This window comes from Rhinolophus hipposideros (genome assembly GCF_964194185.1).
Source record: "Rhinolophus hipposideros genome assembly, chromosome: 13".
NCBI lineage: Eukaryota > Metazoa > Chordata > Mammalia > Chiroptera > Rhinolophidae > Rhinolophus > Rhinolophus hipposideros.
This window is the reverse complement of record NC_138059.1, coordinates 30,028,855-30,052,420: the sequence shown is the minus strand read 5'-3', so window position 1 is coordinate 30,052,420 and position 23,566 is coordinate 30,028,855. Positions and strand designations below refer to the sequence as shown.

Sequence of the window (23,566 nt, the reverse complement as noted above, 5' to 3'; positions counted from 1 at the left end):
TGGTGGTAGTTACATGACTGCACACATTTGCCAAAACTTATCAAACAATAAATTTCAAGACAGTGAATTTTACTATGTATTAATTATACCTCAGTAAATCTAGCCATAATAAACAATAGACAAATAGTGCTATAACCAAAGGATGGTGATTGGTCAAGTATGTATCCACATACACAATAGAACCAATTCCAGATATACTGTACATCAAAACATAAAAGTAAAATACAGTTTTCAGAAGAAAACAAAACTTCTTTGTGATCTTGAAATAAGGCCAAGATTCTTAAATAGGATATAATAGTGTTAAACATAAAGGAAAAAAATAGGTAATTTATACTATTTTAAAGAAATTTATGTTCATAAAAGGAGAGTGAAAAGGTAAACCACAGAATTAAAAAATATTTACAATATACAGAGGATGCCAAAAAAGTGTATACACATTTTAAGAAAGAAGAAAACTATATTAAAATTGTAACACTCGGCCGGCCTGGTGGCTCAGGCGGTTAGAGCTTCACGCTCCTAACTCCGAAGGCTGCGGGTTGGATTCCCACATGGGCCAGTGGGCTGTCAACCACAAGGTTGCCAGTTCAATTCCTTGAGTCCCACAAGGGATGGTGGGCTGCGTCCCCTGCAACAAAGATTGAACACGGCACCTTGAGCTGAGCTGCCGCTGATCTCCCAGATGGCTCAGTTGGTTGGAGAGAGTCCTCTCAATCACAAGGTTGTGGGTTCGACTCCCGCAAGGGATGGTGGGCTCCGCCCCCTGCAACTAGCAAGGGCAACTGGACATGGAGCTGAGCTGTGCCCTCCACAACTAAGACTGAAAGGACAACTTGAAGCTGAATGGCACCCTCCACAACTAAGATTGAAAGTCAACAGCTTGACTTGGAAAAAAAGTCCTGGAAGTACACACTTCCCCAATAAAGTCCTGTTCCCCTTCCCCAGTAAAATCTTTTTTTAAAAAAAATTGTAACACTCAGTATGTACCAATAACAAAAGATGAATATAAGTCATGTTTCACTTCTGCAATTACAAGAGGTGCTCAAAGTGGTTACCATCAGTGTAATTTTAACAGTTTTTTCTTTCTTAAAATGTGTATACATTTTTTTGGTACCCTCTGTATGTCCTCTGTATGCCTCAAACTAAAAATACATATTATTTAAAATGTCTATAACTCAATAAGGAAGACAATTAAATATGACAACACAATTTTTTTCCCAAAAGACTTGAATAAGCACCTCACTTTTTTTTTAAGACTTGAAAGGGCTTTTCACAAAACAAGATATGCAAATGGTCAATTAACATAGGAAAAAGTGCCCAACTTCATCAGCCTATGGGAAATACAAATTAAAACTGCAATATGATACTATTGCATACCCATGAAAAGAGCTTAAATGAAAAATCAAACAAAAATCAGAAATACTTTTTATTGGGAAGGATATAGAGAAATCAGAACCCTCATCTCCTGGCTGGCATGTAAGTTTTTAAATTAATACAACCATTTTGGAAAACCATTTGATAGTATCTGCTAAAGCTAAACATCTACCAACCCCATGACCCAGAGACTCCCCTCCTATATACATACCCAACAGAAATGTGTACATATAACCAAAAATAAAACTTACCAAAACTGACTCAAAAAAAAAAAAGAAAACCTAAATATATCAGAAATTAAATCAGTAGGTAAAAAACCTACCCTCGAAGAAAACACCAGGCCTAAACTGTTTTGCTTTTATATTCCACCATACATTTAAGGAGCAAGTAATTCCAATATTTTGAAAACCATTCCTGACAACAAAATACCAGAAAGGAAAATTTTATCCAATCTTAGGACAAAAACTTAGGAAACTAAGTCTAGAAAAGATAATGCATAGTGACCGAGTTGGTTTTATCTCAGCAATCCAAGGTAACTTAACATTAGAAAGTTAATTACTATGAACAGATGAAGGAAAAAAATCATTTGATCATTTCAGTAGATTAGAAAAGCATTCAATGAAATTAACATCCAGGTGAACTAATTTACTCTTAGCAAACTAGAAATAGAAGAGAAACTTCTTAATCTGATACAGACTATAATTAAAGTACCTTCGTCATATGATGTACCATAATTGATATGATAAAATTTGCCTACATTGGATGTTAGATTCTTTCCTCTTGGTTTTGTTGTGTTTGGCTATTATAATTTATGCTGCGATTAACATCTTTGTGCATGTTTATTAAGTAATTTCCTCCTATATAAAATGAAAATAAAATAGCCATAACTCACAGGGCTATTGAAGGATTAAATGAGATGCTGGAATTAGATCTTAGAGAGTCTTGGGAGAGAAGCATCTATAAATAACTCTGAGGAAAACATTTTTTGTATTTACCTGGTAGCCGATCTCTCAAAACACACTGCAGGCTCAAGTCAGAAGAAGTCACTCTGTCAAAAACAAAGAAAGTTATTGTCTTAGGTTATCAGGATCTAAGGATATAATATCAGAGGAATGCAATCAGTGATGAGGATTACTGCTTGCTCCCAGATTCCCTTGCATCATTTGATATCTTCTGCCCATCTCAGCTTCCATCCCTCTAATCAGGTGAGAATGACTATTGTCTGCCCTTATCTACAACACTCCATTTTTGCACAGCAGCCAGAATGATAATTCTAAAATTTGAGCATGACAGACCATATCCCTCCTAAAACCCCTTCCACAACTTCCTCTTGGGATAAAGCCCAAGCCTTGCCATGACTTTTATTAAGGCCTTTTGTCTTCTGATGCCAACCTACTTCTCCAGCCTTGTCTCTCATCTTTGTACCATTTTCTGTGCTCCAGCTACACTGGACTTCCCTCAGCTCCTCACTCCTAGCAACTTCCCAGCTTTCATACACACTTCTCCTTCTACCAGGACAACCTTCCCCCTTCCCCACTCACCTCCACCTGACTGACTCCTACTTGTCCTTCCATTGTCCCCTTAAGTGTCACTTCTTCAGTCAGGCTGTCTGTTCCCCACGATCATCTTAAGCTACCCTATTTACACTTCTAAAGAAGCCTTCACATCTTCTGTCATCACACGTGCAATTACTTATTCAATATGTCTTATCTTCCTTGTGAGCCCAGAGATCATGTCTGTTTTGTTTACTGCTGTGTCTTCAAGCCTAGCCCAGCACTGGTCTCACAGTAGATGCCTAATAAATATTTAGTGAGTAAAAGAATTAGTAAATTCATTCCTCAGTGCTTAGCTTTCCAAATCATCTTTTGATTTCATACTAATCATTTGATAGACTTCCTACTTCACTACTATATTTCACTGATTGTCAAATTCACTGATTATAAGAGACAATGCTATTTTATACAATAAGAAAAACTGGCTGCAAATTAAACTGTCATACAACACTAAGATTTAAAAATTTTATTTTATAGTTATTGAAAGAGCTCTATTCGACTTATTTAGACATGGATTTTATTAGATTCATAAAGACGAAAATATAAAATAAATTGGTTAGGTATTCCAATTTCATGTGGTTTAAATATCACATTCAGAACCCACTCTTCTGAATTCACATTCTGAACCCAGATATCACATTCTGAACCCACTCTTCCTTCTTTGACGCAGGATTCAATGAGTATGTTTTTCCACACAATATTGTCCTCTGTGCCACCAAGAGCTTTCGTGATGCAGTGTTTCTTAAGAGTGCTCAAGTTCTGTACTTGGGATTTTTCTTCTAAGCTTTCACTACCTTTCCACAAATGTCAATGCTAGCAAGAAAATCTTACTAATAGGTGTCAGCAGATTTCAGTCCACACCTAAGACACATTCCCTTCTCAGAAGGTCATCAAATAGATCTCTGACTGAAACAATAGGGGTCGCAGCTGTCTTGTCATGCAACAGAACTACCAAGTTCACACATGTACAAGCAAAGCAACTACAGTACAATTACCACCTAACCAATTGCAATAGGAGATGCTTTCAGTTGTACGACCCATCTGGCATCAGAGTATTAAAAAGTGATAGAAAGAAAACATGTCTTAGAATCAATGAATACAAGAGGTCAAAAAAGACTCTTCAGAGAACTTAGGAAAATTAATAAAAGGAAGAATGCAAATTCATTCTCTCTCTTTCTCTCTCTCTCTCTGTCTCTGTCTCTGTGTGTGTGTGTCTCTCTCTCTGTCTCTGTCTGTCTCTCTCTCTCTCTCTCTCACACACACACACACACACACACACATACACACACACACTCATGGTCAGAGGCATGACTAAAAATACTGACTCCTCACATGTTGGAGTGAGGACAGGTATACAAGGCAGTGGCTGAGAAAAAGGTGGACAATCTAGCCAAGCCCTGGCACCAGGTGCTTCCAGCCTGAAAAAAAGAAGGCGTTTCCTGACTTCCCGCTGGCCCAGCCATGCCCCCCTGCACAGTGTCCTCCCAAAGGAGACAACTTTCACTAACTACTTTTCTGACCTATTTAAATACACTTTTTTGTGGGGGGAAAAAATTTTTAAAAACATGATATCTGCCTTTTTAACAAACTTTTAAGTATATCATTGTTAACTATTGGCACAATGTTGTACATCAGATTTCTAGGACTTATTCATCTTGCACAACTGAAACTTTATACCTATTGAATAAGGTATATTCCCCCAGCCCCTGGCAACCATTTTCTGGTTCTGTGAGTTTGACTACTTTAGAGACCTTGTAGAAGTGAAATCATGCAGTACTGGCTATTTCACTTTGCACAAAATCACCAAGGCTCATCCACATTATTGCATATGACAGGGTGACCTTCTTTTTTAAAGATGATTAATATTCCATGGTATGTATATGCCACATAAAATATAATTTTTAAGGACACAGTTTTTAAATAAACAGAAGTTCCTTGGAAATGTGTCATCACATCAGAGCAGAGCAGACTCTATTGCCAGAGGTTTCCTCAGATTCTAGTGCCAGAGGTTTCCTCGTGCCTAGTCCAGCATTCCAAGGCCTCAGGTCTCAGTCTGGGAATACTCAACCACGGCTGGGAAAAGCAGGAGAAAAGGGACACCACTGGAAAAGCCAGTGGGCCTCTCTGAGCCTCAGTTTTCACATCTATAAAAATGGTCAGATACGATTAGATAATGTATCAGTTCAATGTCCCAGCAGAAAAGAGATTACACACTCAAATGGGAGCTTTTATGAAGGGGATTGTTTTCAAAGCATGGGCCGGGTTAAGGAAACCACCAAAAGATAGTGAAGTCGGTGCCTCCCACTGGCCAAATCCAAACAGAAGCCAAAGGTCAGATAAGCTCATTGCCATGGTCCCTGGAGACCAGCTTCCCAGGACCCAGAACTGTGGAGAAGGGCGGAGAACAGGTCTGGAAGGACAGAGAACATACAGCGCGGATTATCCGTGAATACAGAGCTCCAGTATTCTATGGCCATTTTGGTACAAAATTCAACTTTACTGCAGCAAGCAAATAAATTCTATTCATACCAAAAATTTGAGGAAAATCTACCAGGATGCAGTTTCGCATCATTCCATGAGCTGAGCTCAGATAGTTGTACTCGTTTGCTGCTCTTGGAAACAGCACAGACAGAGAACATTACGCTAAATCGTCCCTGTTTTTCTTTAACTGAACTCTTACAAATATAGTGAGTCGGTTTTGAGTTAGTAATTGATGTTTCTCATGCCTCGTCTTATCCCGAGATCCTTCCTTTCTCCAGAAGGAGGACCCTACAGTGTCCACGGCACTGCCTCACAGAAGAAATGTTTCAGCCGGTGCAGAGAAAAGGCTTTTTCAGCTTTTTAAAGCCCGAGAGCAAGGACAACTTGACGATCTAGGGCAATGCTTTGCTCCACCTGCCACCCTACACCAGACAGAAAGATGATTTTATATCGGAGAAAAGTATGGAAAGAAAGCTAGGACTGAGTGGACATTGTGGTTCCCCACCAAGCGGACAGCCATCAACAAGCGCCACATGAGTTCTTTTCCTCTTCTCACTCACAGTCATTTTCAAAGCTCCCATTCTTTCCCTGGCCTGGGCCCTGCTCCAAGTGCCACTCCAAGTGCATACCCACCCTCCAGTGGCAATGAACACCCACAGGCACTCAGGAGTCACGGGGGTGCTCAGCCCTAGGACAGAGGGGCACGATTTTGAATTTCAAGAATCAAGGATCCTTTTAAAAGTTTGATTCTGATAAATGGTTCCTTCTAAGGAAGTTCCTAGGATCATCTGCCCTAAAAAGACCCAGGCAATGTGCTGACCAGTTTCTAGCATCTATCCTTTCTTGAATTTAGAGGTGATGCCATGTTCCAAAGCACATGGGGTTTTGCTGCAACTGTTACACAGATGTCCAACTGGGCAGCACCGGCCATTAGAGAGTTGTCCCACTGTGCCGTGAAAGCTCTCTCAGAATAGAGGGGAGTCACACTGTGTTAGAACGAAAACCCATCTGGAAAAAACAATAATAAGTTTTCCTAGTAAAACATGTCTTTTCTTCTTTCAAAAGAGTCAGATTATTTCCAAAAGGCTTTAGAAAGTGAAGGAAGACTCTTTAACTTCTGGCAAATAGCAAACTAGAAAGAAGAAGGAGGCTGCCCTCCTGCCCCTTCTGATGGAGGAGTGTAGCTGGGCTGGAGAGGTCAGTGATTAGCTGGGTGACAATGGCCAAATTGCTTAACCACTCTGTGTCTCATTTTTCTCATCTGCAAAAATGCCAGGGGTTTGGATTAAGATAATTATCACAGTCCCTTCCAGCTCTAAGAATATATGACTTTCAAGCCAGGAAAGAGACTTTTCAGTTCAGAGTCCAAGGATTTGCCATTGAAAATTGACGCGAAGAAGGAAGAACTGCCGTTATCAGCCAACAGGGCTGTAGTCTGACAAATAACAGAAAAGCTGTGCTCTGTGGACCCTGTCATCCTGGCGCCTTGACACGTTATAGCTGCAGTCCCACCTCAGATGATACCATACAATGGGCTATTCCATGCATCTCAAGAATGCTCTACCATATTAGGAAATCTAATGGTTCCTCTGTAACATTGCACAGTGCTGCTCCTGACGCGGCCGTTTCAGGGAGCTTCAAACTCAACTCTAGATGAAAATATTACAGATGGATGATTTGTCAAGTGCTAAATCTAATCCTTGCTGCCTTTTTTTCCCAGAGTCTTTAAAAAGAAGAGTGCCAGATGTTATGCTTGTGTATTTAACGGGAAACTGAATGGGGGAAAAAACAAAACACAGCAAGCCTAGTTGTAATATTTAACTGTTTTATAAAGCCCACCATCTAAACATATCAGAAATAACATATTTTCAGAACTGTGACAAAGTCAAATATCTCTCAAACACAAAAAAATAAGTTTGTCATGAGAAATCAGAATAAAGCAATCTGTCAGTTGTAAAATGCAAGTATTCCTTCATGAGTAGTTTGAATACTTCCAACTCTCTCAATAAATACCATGTTAATATATCAAAAATATTCAGAGGGAATTTCATCAACTTCAGAAAACATTAACTAATTAGTTACTCAGGGAACATCAGGCTGCAACTCCCACAAGCACTTAGCACTTACCAGGTACAAATCTAACTCATCATCTATTGCCCACATTGTCCCCTCCTCTTGCTATCACTTTCCCCTTATCACACCAACCAGGAACTTGAACATCATTTAATATTCGGCCTCGTCTCCTCTCATCAATAATCAAATCCTGTAGGCTGTGCTTACTGAGCATCTTTGTTTCCTATTGTCCATCCCTACAATCACTGCCTAGATAAAGCCTTCATCCTTTCCCTACTACCAAGTACTTCCATCCTTTGCCATCTTCAATTAATTCATCCATCCTTGAGATTTATCTTTTTCAAGTTCACATTTGACATGTCATTCTCCTGCTCATACCCACTCTTTAATGGCTCCCTCTTACTTAAAGGAAGAACACAAAATTCAACATGGTGTCCTACCTCATACCCCATGCTCCAGCCTTTTGCTTACAGTTTTCCATGATATTCAGGTCTCCATGTCTTAACCAACCAAACCCTCCACACATCCCCCCCACCCTTTCCGTTGCATGGAAAGGGCCATGTAACAATTCTGCTTCTTTCAAGATGAAAACTCCTTATTCGGGGCCTGTTTGGTCTGTCCCTTATATCCCCTCACCTGGCACATCCCTCCTCCTCCAAATCCAGTGTGCTTCCCACCTCAGGGTAGTCATTTCCGCATGTTGGAGGCACTTTCCCAACGACTCCTCACTTGTCTAACTTGAACTCACTGGTTGGGTCTCAGGTTCAACATGACTGCCTCAGAGAGATCCTCCCCAAAAGAAAGTCTGGTCCTTCTGCTACATACTCTGTGGCCTTTATTTTCTCTATTGCATTTATCACAATTGATGGTTATATTTATTCTGTGGTTATTAATTCAAAGACTATGACACTCAATGGAGATTCACTCTGTGAAGTAGATGGTTCAAGTCCAAAGTTTATCCCCAGAGACTAGCACAGTGCCTAGGACACAATAAACATTTTTAAACTAGTACATGGTATCTCCAACCTCACTTCTTCTAGGAATAATTCTCTGCTCACTCCCACCACGCAAGTATAAAGAATCACTTCCTCTCCTGCAGCCCAGCTGTGCCCTGAACAGACTTAAACCAGAGCACCCATGAAACCTAATGCACTTCCATGTTGTTCTTCTTCTATGAGGCTATAAATTCCTTGTGGGCAAAAATCATGTTATGTCTTTGAGGCATGTGAATCCTTAAGGCACAATAAAAAAGAGTACAGTAAGGGACATATGTCCTCAGATATCAATTTGTGAGAGAGCTACATGAATGGCAGCAAGATAATTTTATACATCAATTTGCATTTTAGATTTTTAAATATCAAATAACAAACATGAACCTACTATGCTTATTTACTTATGGGCAAATTCTGGCTAGAATAGGGTCAAAGGGCACAAATACCAAGGGTGCCAAAAAGATGTGTACAAGTGGACACTTTGGTCATCGTTGCTCAAGCAGTAGTTCGCCGTAATCAGAAGTTTCTGGACGCTGATGGTAACTACTTCGAGCACTTCTTGTAATTACAGAAGTCAAACATGACTTGTATTCATCTTTTGTTATTGGTATAGATTGAGTATTACAATTTTAATGGTTTTTTTCATTTCTTAAAATGTGTATACAGCTTTTGACACCCTCTCCATATTGCTGTTGGGTACTAGAGACCCCCACCCATGTCTCTGATCTATCCCCACCATCTAGCATAGCACCTGCGTGTTGTAGGTGCTCAATAAATGTTTGATGAATAAATGAACAAAAAAATGAATAAGAGAATGAAAAATGAATGATTCTTATCCTCAAAGAATTTACTACTTAAAGAAATAAACAGCAGACACATCAAAATTTTGAAATTGTCATAGACATCTCATATTAGGTTGAACAAAATAAAATTGCTTCTTTGGAGGGCAATTTCATATGGCTTAATCTAATACTTAAGTGCAGTAGTGTACATGCATACATTTTTTTCATCATGTTTATTTATAACTTTTATCCATTTTTGTAAGATAAAATGTGACGTAAATAATAGATGTATATAATTAGGGCAACCATATGTTTTGGTTTGCCTGACACCATTTTTGGCTTAAGCTTATTGCCCTAGAATAATTATTTCACTATCATACTCATATTCACTGTAATTATTTCATTATCAAAAGTGTCCTGATTTGGATCATAAAACTCTATGATCTGCTAAAATCCTCTAAGACATTCTCAGGCTGGAGATGACAGCCATAAGAAAGCTTTCTCTCTCTATGGATGTTAATACTTTCTCCTGTGAATACAAAGAATGTGTATGATCAGAATAAATACTGTCTACCCATGAGGCCTCATGTTGGGGGAATGTCACATTTAGGGAAGCATAGTCCAAAAATAACTAATAAGTAAACATAATCTCTACTAGTTCTTGAAGAATATTAAGGAGAATCTAACATATAACACAGCAATACTTCTTCAAAACTCCTTCTACTCCTCTCCAAGCCCCACATCATAGAGCTCCTGGGTGGGAGTGGGCCAGAGGGAGGAACTTTGGCCTTTCTAAAGCTCCAGGACCAACTTCCAAAGCACACAACTCTCATCCCACCTCTCCTTTATGCCAGACCATTAATCTATTTCCAGATTCTTCATCATTGAATAGTAAAAAGAAGGGAACAGACCTGGCAAGGATGGAACTTTCTTTAGAGGAGAGGGGAGGAGGAGGAAACTGAGTGGGTAAAGGCAAAATTCTTTGGTAGGGAGATGGGGAAGAATTTCAAACATTGCTTAATAATAAATGTGTTGCATACACACACAACAGGCAAAAAGGCTGTGCAAGATTAAAAGAGATGAAAGACACATAATGGATCAAATGGATTCCGGATCCAAAATCAGTTTGAGGACATTTGAGTATGGACTGCATATTAGATTATTTTGTGGACTTACTGTTGTCTTAGATACGATAATGATAATTGTGTTTATGTAGAAGATGGTCCTTATTCTTAGGAGAAGCATGTGAAAATATTTAGGGTGAAGCGTCATGATGTCCTCAACCTATAGTCAAGTGGTTCAGAAAAAGAACATGAACATTTTTCCATAAATCTTACTTAAATATAAACTCAATCCAATGTGTATATATGGAGTGAACACGAGAGAGAAAGCCCATATAGCAAAACAGGTAGTGTATTTATTATTCTGTCAATTCTTCTGTGGGTTAATTTTAAAAATAAAAGGGAATGAATAATGAATAAATAGAGTCCCTTTCACACATGTACTAAATAGTCCACACAATGCCCACCAATTTTCCTTTGAAGCTCTGACTGCACTGACCCCAGAGTACGGAAACAATGCAGCCCTGTATGCTGGGAGGGATTGTTCATTAAACCCTCCGGGAACCAACTTTCTAGTGGGAAAGTAATAGCTTTGGGCAGTGCTATTAGGAGGACTGGCTCTGAGAGCAATCAAAACTAATCCCTTTAGCATTTCCTGACAGCCTCAGCAAAGTGATCCCTGCCTAGCATAATAAGGCAGCTCCTTTCTGTGGGTTACCTACAATATGTGGGTTACACTACCCCTTCTGCTAAATAACCAGAGAGTCAAGCATGAGTATGATGCAGCCCTAATCCTCCAGTTACGTATTACAAGGGTGACCACTTAATTTACTGTTCAAATCAAGATACTTTTAAGAGAGAAAGGGGGTGCTAACCAGACAAGGTACTAGAACACCAGTATAAACTGAGGATGTCCCAGGAACATCTGGCTATGTGACCATCCTATTTATCCCCCATGAGTGGGTTTACTAGACAAATACATAAATCATAGCAATAATATTGGTTAGCCATATAACAAAACAATACAAAGCAATTGCCATAAACAAATTACTTGGAAGTCAAAAGGAGGGATAAAGTAATTCCTCTGGAGGAATCAGGAAGAGATTCATGGAGGATGGGGAATTTCAAATTGGTCTTAAAATAATAACAGGATTTCTGTAGGTAGAGATAGAAGGGAAGGTCATTGCAAATAGAAGGAATTGTGAGAGCAAAAGCCAAAGTAGGAAAGCATGGGGTATGCCAGGGAAATTCAAGCAATCTAATATAGGTGATCTGAAGAGGTGCCCATAGGAAAGACAAGGAGACCAGCCTGCAACAGTAAATTGTAACCTCAGTGAAAAGTGCATACTCAGTCCAAGATGCAATGGGGAGTCATTGAGGGTTTGGAGCAAGGATAGTAAATAAGATTGTAAAGGGCTTTGAATATCAGTCTAAAGACTTAAGGACAGAAAAATCAGACAGATTCCTTACAGAAGAGTCTTCTACAATAAGATCACCCATGAGGAAACCATATTATCTAGCCTGCACACATGAATGATACAACTGAAAGAAAACTATCACAGACATTGTCATAAGCTTTTCACAACCATCTTTATTCTCTCTAGTGGGTGGTTCTATTTTATGTGCTGGGTCAAGTACTACTTCTTCTGTCAATTTTTCGCCATAAACATTCTTACAGGAGCTCTATTATCAGAAAGTCATTGTCACAGAAACAGAAATGAGAGTCAACAAGTTCAGAATTGCCCAAGCTCAAGAAGATGAGACCAGAAAACACAGCATTTGAACAAAAGGAAAAGCAGTTAGCCAAAAGGGAGGAATGGGGTAAGTTTCCTTTGAGGATAGGAAATTACAATTTTCAGGCACAGCTCATGTTAATTCCAGTTCCTTTACCCCACACAGAGAAGCCTGAGACAATTTCACATTTAATAAGACTGATTATATTTTTTCCCCAAAAGTTAATTTACAGACATTTATTAGATTCCATAGAGAATTTCGGGGGGGGGGGTGTATTAAAAGACAGTATTTCAACTGTTTGCAATTTTATCCTACATATTTGACTAGGTAAGAGAAAATGCCTCATTAAAAAAAAAATCCTTCTAGGGAAAACTATTAATATCAAATCTTTCCGGAAAAGGTGGACAACACTGGCAAAGCAATCTCATTTCCAGAGAAGAATGGCCAACAGGAAGCCAGTGCTCTGGTCTCTAAATACAAAGCCAGGAGGAATATTTGTAAACAGAAAGCACATATTCCCTTTGTATAGAGGGTGTGCCCTGCTCTTCAAAACATTCCCTGGTCAGTTAAGGCCATAAATAAATGGAAGAAAAGGCTGATCTAGAAAAGCAGTCTTTGAGTTTTCAGTCCATGGATTTTTATATCTACAAAGGACATCCAGGAAAAATAAACAGAAACCAGCTTTAAAAGGCTTCCACTGGGCTTTGAGCTTTCAAAAAGATAATTGCAATTAAATGGAACCTATCAAACATGCTTAGGTCCACAAGGTGATACATGTATTTACACCTTTGGAGGATGAAAGGGAACCAATTCATTATTTTGAAACATGGTAAATAAAGGAGAAGCAAATATTTATCTTATCTCTCCTACATGAACTGTGCCCCTGGGTGACCAAAAAGTAGATGAGGGGAAGCAAGTTTTTTAAAAATAGTATTCCATTTGATAAATGAAAAAACAATAGTCAAAATTAGAATATTACCATTTCACCAACCCAAATAAATAAATGAATCTAAGCACTGAGTATCTACAATTGTTCACATTACAAAAAGGACAAATACATGCTTCCTAATGGAAGAATACTCCTATAGTGTTGCCAAAGGAATTGTATCTGAGTCTGAACACACCTGTAAATCCAGCTCCCACATTGCAAGAAATACAGAAGACAGAGAAATACAATGAAATGTATCATGAGTATGCAATCAGCAAAAGTCATGGAATTCTATATATCAATGAACATTACTCCTTTATTGTCTAGTAAAATCTTCTACTAACTTTACCACTGGACATAGACTCACCAAGGCAAATCTGCCACCACCACATTGAGTGCTCAACCTCTCAACAACAGGAACCAACAATGAGTCCTAGTGGACCAGTTAGCCATTTGATGGGAGTTGATTACATTGGTTTCCTTCCATCACAGAACGGGCAAAGATTTGTCCTCACTGGGATAAATACATTCTGGATATCGATTTGCCTTTTGCAAGTACCACTATGCACATACTAAGATGATGCCTTATTTATCAATGTAGTACTCCTCACAGTATTTCTTTTGAGCAAGGCACTAATTTCTCAGCAAAAGAATTATAGCAACTGGCTTATGACCATGAAATTCTCTGGTCTTGCCACACACTCCATCATCCCGAAGCAGCTGGCCTGACAGAATGGTGGAACCACCTCCTGAAGAGAGTCACCAGCTGGGAGATAACACCTTGTAAGTTTCTGATACTATCTTACAGGATGAAATATATGCTTTGAACCAGCAACCCATATAGGGTGCTATTTCTTCCATAAACTAGAATAATTGGGCCTGGGAACCAAGGGTAAAAGTTGGATGGTCTGCTCTTATTATTATACCTAACAATCTAATCACAAAAATTTTGCTTACTGTCCCTGAGATGTGGGGTTCTGATGGCTTAGAGTTATTAGTTCCCAAAGAAAAATATTTCCATTTTGGGTACAAGAATGATTCCATTAAACTAAAATGTAAGACTAACCTCTGGTCATTTTACACTCCTTGTACCATTGAGCCAATGGACAAAGAAAGGCTTTACTGTACATACTGAGGTGACTGGTCCCAATTAAGATGAATAAGACTGCTGCTGAACAATAGTGGCACGAAGGAAGATGTCTGTAATCCCAAGGATTCTCTGGGGTTCCACTTATTACTTCCATATTTAGTGATAAAATTAAAGATTTTACCAGACCAGTAAAGGAGGGATGACGAAAGCACAGACTCTTCAGGAATAAAAATTTGTGGCAACCACCTAAAAAAGAATCCTTACAAACCAAACGGCTAGTTAACGGAAAAGAAACATGGAAATGGAAAAGAGAAAAAGGAAAATCTATAGCTGCAAATAAAGATCTATATATGTAGACCCCATATTTATATTTATGTCTATATCTATAGCTAGATAGCTAGAGATTAAATAAATACATGATAGAAAGATGATAGATAGATAGATAGATAGATAGATAAACCAATTATGGCCTTGTGATCAGCTATAGAAATGAGGACTGTAACAATTATGTATTTTCTTTCTTGTCTTTTATGTACATATCTGTATATAAAAATTAGTCCTTTTTCTTTTCCCTTACTATGTCATATTATGTCATATAGGGAATAGTTCTTGATAGTTAACTTTACAAGAACTACTTAACTTTAATCTTTATAAGGTATTAATAGCATCTACAAAAGGAATAATAGCATCCAAATATGGATGTACTCACTGACTGCTGAAACCACGTAACTCTCTTACCAGGAAATGCGTGAGTGTGCCTTCGTTTGTGAAAGAGCTAGTTTCACTGTGATGTTTCTGTTGTTGTTTTTATCAGGTTTACATGTGGGTGGAAGGCTGTGTATGGATGCAGAAGAGTCAAATGGGTGGACTGTGCCTAACAGCAGCTGCTGCCGCTCAGTTCCACACTCACTCTTCTGTACACCTTCCTCTAACAATACACATTTCTCAGACTCACTCACCAGTTGGCTTCCTATTGGGTTCGAGCAATTGGGGCACTAGCAGGGATTGGAAGACTAAAAGAAGGCAGACATATTTTGATTTCTTTGGATTTATGGCAGTGCCTCTAGTGGCAGTCGCAGTGACATCATGGCTGGCTAACGTGGGCCATTGGCTCACACTCAGGAACCCTGGTTCTAATAGCAGAAGCGGACTGTGAGCCAACTGAAAGCAGGGAATGTCTTACACTAATGTGTCCCTTACAGTGTCTAGCCTAAGGCAAAACTCATGGTACACTCGTGGTTGTTTTGATTTGTTTTTATTTTGATTTTAAAAAAAGAAACACACATAACAAAATTTACCATCTTAACCATTTGTAAGTGTGCAGTGCAGTAGTGTTAAGTGTATTCACATTGTTGTGAAACACATCTCCAGAAGTTTTTCAGCTTGCAAATATGAAATTCTATAAACTTTTGTTGACAACTCCTTTTCTCTTCCTCCCCCAGCCTCTGGTAACTATTATTCTACCTTCTGTATCTATGAATTTGACTACTTTAGATATGATAGTTCTTATGATAAAAAAAGTTCTTCACATTAACCTAAAATGTTGAACTTCTACCCTTTGATCTGGTCTCTTTCCAAGAACAGAACACATTCTCTTCATCTTCCAAAGTTTACATGTTTTGTGCTATTTAAAAAACACATTTTTATCACATGTGTTTTAGCCTGCCTTGAGACAGCAGTATTTGCATGGAGAAAATCAGGAACACAAATTAAGAATATCACCTGCTGTTGATATTCAACACTCAGCAACAGTGTAGCATGTAGCCAGAGGTCTCCATAGCCAAGGGAAGGGAGCAGGACTCAGAACTAATTAAAACAGTGAATCAGCTCTCGCTCCTGAGGCTTGTTGCACATCCAGGCCTTTAAAAATAAATATTCCACCACATGTTCACAAGATAACTGACAGTTTCTCATTAGGTGAATACGTAGCTCTTTAATAAACCAACAGATTCTCTCCCAGGTAGTAACAATATTTACCACACTGCAAAGACGAAAATTGTCGCTAATGAAATTTCATTAACAAAAGCTTATCAATTTGCAATGATTCCTGATGTTACAGTGGCAGGATATGGTCTTGTTCTTGCAGCATTTCCAGCAGCTTTCATGGCAACCCCTTCCCCAAATAATTGCACGATGTTATTTATACCACAAATTTATATGGTTGTTATATAAACATAACCAAATAAAAATAATAATAAAGAATTTAAAAACACAGAAACTATAACAAAAAGTCTCTGATGGAAGATCAGAGGATGTACCAGCCTTGTACTAGAACTAGACTCCATGGGGCTGCTGCCTCTGCTGTATATGATATAAGCCTTGGGCAACTGTCTTCGTCATCTTCATCTTCCTCTTAAATGCACTCAGTGTTAAATGCACTCAGTGTGTTTTTGAGATAGAAGAAGCACTTGTAATGTCACTTTAAAAGAGAAATGTAAAAACAAGTAAAGGCCAGGAAGCAATACTTTATAAAGAATAAATGTCAATTGCAAATAAATCTATGAAAAATTATCCATCTGCCTTGTAATCAAAGAAATGCCAATCAAAACAACCTACAATACTATCTTTGCCTCAACAAGTGAGGATACAAGGAAACAGACATTCTTAGTACTGCAGGTGGCACAACCTTTCAGAAGGTAAGTTTGCCAATAAATAACAGAAACCTTAAAAATATTTACATACGTTGGTCCAGAAACACTATTTCCTGGAATATGGAATCAAGAAATGATGAAAAAAATGAGCCCACAATAAAGTGTGTACAATGGTTTCATAATTTGTAATAAAAAAATTGAAAACACTCAAATATCAAGCAATGGATGACAAATATGTTAATTATGTTAATCACCCAAAAGATGGGTGGAATTCTATGCAACAATTAAAAACACATAAACATTATATATCTCTTACCATGTGGCAAGCTCTATTATAAGAAGCTTATATATAAATTAATTCATTTAATTTTTATTATAATCCTATGAAGTAAATACTGTTTATTGTAGCCATTGTATGTAGAGAAAGCTAAAGCATAGAAGTTAAATAACTTTCTAAAGTCATGTTTTTACTTTTTTTTTCTTCTGTTTTTGTCTTTTGCAATTAACATGTATTACATTTATAATAAAAATATATGTATACAAGAATGCTCTCATTACCATCACTTAAGTATTCCTAAGAGGCCAGTGCCTTCAGCCTAGAACTTGAGAGGAGCCATTTCTTAACATGACTACTTGGGACCAACTGAGTGCTTCACATCAGTTTACCTCCTTCTGGAACATGAGACACAGCTATGGTCGTTGTTGTTGTTGTTATTGTTTTTAAATCTTCATGAAAACAAAAGAGCAAAGTTTCCTGACCTGAACTGATAACATTTTGTAAATAAAAACATCCATATCAATAAAAGATTTTTATTTCAAAACCTGAAGTTTCAAAGGCCCTAACTTGTGTCCAAATAAAATCTCTTTATTCCCTGCCTTCACCCCGAAGTCATCTGAGGGTGCCGATACTTAACATCACAAATTCCAAGCCTGGTGAGGACAGTGAAGCTGATTATAGGGCCTTATGTCCTGTGACTCACTGGACTTCCATGGGCCTTTACCTACTGTACTAACCTGCCCCGGAAGCTCCTCCGTGGTAATTCCTGACTGGATCCATTTTAAGATTTAAACTGCTCCCAGAGAAAGGACAACTGACATGTGACAGAAATTAAACCAGCGCCATTCGTCTGTCGATGGACACTTAGGTTCCTTTCAAACCTTGGCTACCGTAAATAATGCTGCAATTAACATAGGGGTGCACATGTCTTTTCAAATTAATGTTTCAGATTTCTTCGTATAAATACCCAGACGTCGAATTGCTGGGTCATATGGGAGTTCTGTTTTTAATTTTTTGAGGAACCTCCATTCTGTTTACCATGGTGTGCAGCCTAAGGTTTTAACAGGCTCTGTAACCGTGAGTTTGTGCATTATCCTAGAGAAACGTAACCTCAGTGGGGAAAGAATGGGCCCTGCCCTCTAGCTGTTGTCCTGAGTAGAATGGGGGGAAACACAAGCAAGAATGAATGAATGAGCTTTCTGCACATCCCAGAAAGGACGACATGCAGGGGTGAGCAGGATTGTGATGACTTCCTTCGGTGGCCTTGTAGATAGAACCCTGGTTCCAACAGAATTCTGGGTTGGAAATGAGAACACAGCACAGGTGAGTTCTTGCTGCTAGTATAATTGGAATCACATGCCTGTGTAACCTACAGGCTGGTGCACAGAGGGGTTGCCTATGGTTTGATACCATGTTGATCAGCTCCAAAACGTGTTCCTTCCAGGTAGACTTGGAAATGGTAAAGCCATTAAAAGCATCTCCCCTAAATCCTTCTGGCCAGTTGGGGTGGGTAAGGGGGGGTTGGCAATGCCTCCTGAGGTGCGCCAAATCCATATGTGACAAAGACAATAGTGACCTTGTCACTGGGCCTGCTCAACTTGAGCTGCCTGGTCTTTTGCAATTAATTAAAGTTGAGTTGCCTGGTCTTTTGCAATTCATAATATAGAAACAGACTCATAAAAGAACACTTTCTAGTTCAAAAAGCACACCACAAAGCCAGTGGGATGTGCCATACCTCGGGGCTTCTGTGGTCCAATGGCGATGTTTCAGTTCTTGGGCACAGCGGTGGTTATATTCGGTAAAAGCTCAAGAGGTAGCTAAAAGTATAGTTTTTTTTTTGTCTCAATAAAATACCAATGACCAAAGGTCTAGTTAGTCACCCCTTGCCTGTTATACTAATTTCTCAATTCAATTTAAGTTTTAAAGAACTCTTGTTTGTAGGGAAAAGAATATGAGCATCTGGTTACCTTTATTCTATCTCTCTTTTTTTTTGGGGGGGGGGGATTACAAATGCCCCTTTTTTGTTCCCAGCCCTCAATTGTGCAGCCTTTGTGCCACATAGACATGCCTACTGTCCCCTTTCTATATTTTTGGTATTTTTCTACAACTCCTCCTCAACAACAAATCAATCATTGATAAAGGAAATGGAAAACTACAACTGAAACTGCATTACCATATCTCCCAATTACACAAAGGCATATTGGTTTGTTTGGGAGAGTTTAACCTGAAATCGCACCGGATGATGTCTTAAAAGATCCAAGAGAAGGTAATAAAGCTCAAATGCCTGCAGGGCCTGTGCAGTAAGCATTCAGAAACCGTAATGTAATTAAGACAAACAAGCCCAGATGACTTGCCTTTTAAAATTCTGTGCAGACCTGAAAAAACAGCCAAATAAAATCTTACCCATGGGTCACGTATGGCCTAGGACATCTAATAATGACCCCTGACCTGAGAGTAGGAGGCTCTTTTACAAGCCAGTTTGATAGACAGAATGCAGATCCTCCCCGCTTCCGCGCTCCCCCACAGGCCACCCCCAGCCTCCCCAACCACTTCCCTCCCCACACCCCAGGCAAAGGCATGAGGAGCTCAAAGAGAAAGTCAAAGCAACTTCAATTGCTTACTAAAAATTTGTGATCTCAGAACTGTCCACTTGCCTTAGCCTAGAAGACCAAAGGACGGCTGCTGGAATAGCACACCAGTCTAAATACAAAAGGCCGCAATCAAGAGGAAATGCCTCAGCTGCTGGCACTCAATTACTCTTGATATTTTGATCAAAGAAAAATGTTTCCTCTTTCTAGTCAAAAGATCCAATCACCTACTATGGGTGGGTTTCAAACCATTTAGCATCAAGTTCCACTAATCAGGGCATTTCCTATTGAGTGGAAGGTCTGTATAGTCTTTTCCCTGGGAGAAAAGTGTCTGCTAAAATCCCCTGAGAGCACATTTTGCCTCAGCAGAATTTGGTCTATTTATTACATGCATAATGGGATAGCAAAATGGAAATGTTCTCTCAGTATAGAGATAATAGACCCCAAAACAGATTTTAAAAGTTAGTGTCCAAAACTAGTTAGGGAACTCAAACTGCTCACCTACAACAAGAATATCAAAGTCAGAGACCAAAGAAAATCAACTAAGAATTTTGGAGGAGGATTTATTTGGAGAGAGCTGTACTTTAACCACTGGGAAAGGCGGGAGGGGTATGTATTCTCACTTCGAGCCTGGTGAAGGACAATTCCATGGGACCACTGGAGAGCTTAACATATGATTCGGGCGTTACAGAAGTCACAGTGGACTGAAATCCTACAGGGAGGGAGGTGTACTTGAGCTGCAGACATGAGCTCAAGGAGAGGTGGCTGTATTGGACTCTGCATGGGCCTGCTCTCCCAGAGCTCATCAGCACAAAGGACGCTTGCATGTTTCCCATGACGAGATGGGGCCACTACAAGAGAGCTGGTATGCGGTCATTTTAGGTACTGTCATGTAGGGTCTCCTGCTTCGTGAGACCTCACCACATGAAAGCTGGAGGTGACTACCAGATTCCTTGGGATGAAGAAGGAGTAAATGAAGAACCAGAGGAGAAGAATATATCACCTGCATCAAGAGAACTACAGGTGAGAGGGTCTCATGACTAGGGTGGCAAGTGGGGGGGGGAAGTGGTGAGGGAGTAGGTAGTCTCTGCAAAATCCACAAAAACGTCTAGGAGGAAAAAAAAATTGCCTTAAACATCTGCCAGACCCAGAACATATAAAGCCATCTAAAAGCATTGACATCAAGTAAAAACTTTCTGGCTCCCATTAGCTTTTCATTCCAACACAAAGGACTCAGACATAGTCTTTGGGATAGGAGGAAGAGGTAAACATAGTGAAAGACCCAACCACACCCGTTCTGCATGTGTTCCAGCAGCATACCCACTACAAATAAAATGCCTCTCCAACAGAAGTATCTCCTGAGATTTATCTTAGATTTGCTGTCATCGATATATTAAGGGCAAAGTATAAATGCACCTCTCACACAAGGAAGTCACAGTGGTCACACCAGCTTATTTTAACTTTACCTACATAATTATGGGCACTTAACTGGAAACCCCAATTAGTATATGGCCCATGCGAGTGTATTCTTCATCCATTTCCATTTGAGGATAACATTTTGTTAATACTTAAACTTTGGAAACGTTTTAGCAAGTAAGGGCTTAGTTTTTGGGTTTGTTTTCATTTGTTTGTTTGTTTTGGTGTTCTTCCTGCTGCTTTCTATAGTTGTTCCCCCAGAGGTGCCGGCTATCTTGTGCTAAACCTAAAGACAAGTATCTTCATGGTTGATTAAACATTAATAGGCTGTTACAGGTTGAAAATCTGGATGTAAGCAAAATGCTCCAGAAAAACTTAAAGGCTGAGAATTTGGGGCTTGGAAAAGGAAAAATCAGAGGAGCTAAGGAGTGACCTGAAATTAGATTTAAAGTGTAAAAGGCAAAATGTTAGGAGGTTACCAAGCAGCTGTTCTCCATCTCCATTATAGACAGAAAATGGAGGGGGGAAAAAAACAAAAAGAGTAAGCCACATATGTTGTACTGAGTCAAGATGGAGTTAAGATGCAGAGGTTGGGAGGAGAACATTTCATAACTATTCGTTTTCTTTGTTTCCCTAGCCCTACCTGAACTAAAAACCAAGCCAGAAAGAAGACACGTGGGGGCAACTCCTAAACTCTAGGACTCTTTACATCTCTACTGGAAAGAAAAATAATCCAAGCAGTTGTTCAAATGACTTCAAATGACTGAAATTAAAATGTGGCCAGGATCTCTGGGCACCAACACTTGTAATTTCAACATATTTTCAGTTACTTGCAGCCAGTTGTGGCCTTCATTAAGCAGAACATGTTAAACGACATATGGAAAATTGCTCCATGAGTTATTTAAAAATAATTCTTTTTTTAAAAACAATATAAGTCTGATAAAGCACTGGAAGAGACAGACAAGTGGAATTTGAGAAGATAGTTGGAAAGGCTGCAAAGGTATTATGTGTAATTTTACATAATGAATAAACCAATTGAAAAATAGTTAATCCTTGCTAGGGAACGTGAGGATGCACGGAAATGGATCCAGGAAGAGAGGAACATTTGGGAAACTGCTCCTCTGGGCTGCGGGAGAGGCTAGCATACGTTCCACAGGCGTGGGAAGGAAGGGGCGGCAGTACTTCATCCCACTAATGGAGTTAGCAGGGAGAAGAGTCATGGATTGCGTGACACTATTGAGTGGCTATTTCTACAAGTTAGAAAGCAGTTTCTTGGCCAATCGTAAGGGACTCCAAAAGGTCTCAAAGAGATGAATGAGTCAAATTTAAGGACTCCTTTAACATTTATGGAGGACCTTTAACATCATGGTTAATGGTGTAGCTCTGGAGCAGGTTTATGTGAGCTGAATTCCAGCAATGCCCCCTCAGTAGCTGTGTGAGACTGGGCAAGTTACTGGTCCTCTCTGGGCTTCAGTTTCAACACCAGTAAAACAGGGAGGCTGAGAATTCAATGTATTAGTGCATGAGAAGTGCTTAGAACAACACCTGACACAGAGTAGGTGCATTTAAGTGAATAGCCCTGCAGTAGACAACAGCTCTACAAAACAAGAATGAAGAAAAAAATAGGAGAAATCCAAAGCTCAAAGGGGTTCTCAACTGTTCAACATCACACTCAGCTCTAAGGTTCCATTTCTAAACTCAGGGTTTTCTACCATAATACACTGCGTCTATGAAACCAAGGGGCCCATAACTCAAAGGGATCAAGTTTAGCGTCACCAACTTTTGCTTCTTGGGGCTGTACTCTGACGGCAAGCTCACTGAGTAATGCTCAAAATGTTGAAAACTGCCTTATTCAAAAGGGTCTTGTGATTCTATTCCATTGACCTTGGAGGCAGAGTCTTAGTTCAACTCTCAGTTTAACTTCTTCAACAGTTCTGTGACTTTGGGAATGGCACTCTAACCATGAAATTAGAAAATCCTTACATTTTATTCTTTATTACATATCTGAATTATAGTAGTCCCCCTTATTCATGGGGAATACATTCCAAGACTCCCAGTGGATGCCTGAAACCATGGATAGTACCAAACCCTACATATACTTGTTTTTCCTATACATACCTATGACAAAGTTTAATTTATAAATGAGGCACAGTAAGAGATTAACGATAATGAAATAGAACAATTATAACAATACACTGTAATAAATTATGTGAATGTGGTATTTCTCTCTCAAAATATGTTATTGTACTGTACTCACCTTTTCAGTTAAAGGAAATACTTTATGGCTTCTCATTGGCTTATCTGAATTGCCAGCATTACTACTCTCGTGCTTTGGGGCCAGTGTTAAATAAAATAAGGGTCACTTGAACACAGGCATCATGGTACCACGACAGTCTAATAACTGAAATGGCTACTAAGTGACTAATGTACAGGTAGCATATACCTGCAGTGTGAACCAGGTATCTATGAACTCCACTTCACCAGTTGAGAACAATGTATGATAAATCCTCCCAGAACCTTAAAGGATCCTCCTAAAAAACCCAGCTTATTACCAAGATGATATTGGTCCATCCTTAGCTGTATCCAACCTCTCCATATCTGTTGAAGCTTCTCTGTCAGAATCATACAA

The 23,566-nt window shown here is 39.2% G+C and overlaps 1 protein-coding gene across 6 annotated transcripts in view; it reads right to left on the bottom strand.

Moving 5' to 3' along the window:
- Positions 1 to 23,566, bottom strand: part of NCALD (neurocalcin delta) — a 410,486-nt gene that overhangs the window by 280,983 nt on the left and 105,937 nt on the right. For all 6 annotated transcript variants that reach the window (XM_081070493.1, XM_081070498.1, XM_081070492.1 and 3 more), the window contains exon 2: positions 2,367 to 2,419. The gene's annotated coding sequence lies outside the window, so the exon portion shown is untranslated. The remainder of the gene's footprint in view (positions 1 to 2,366; positions 2,420 to 23,566) is intronic.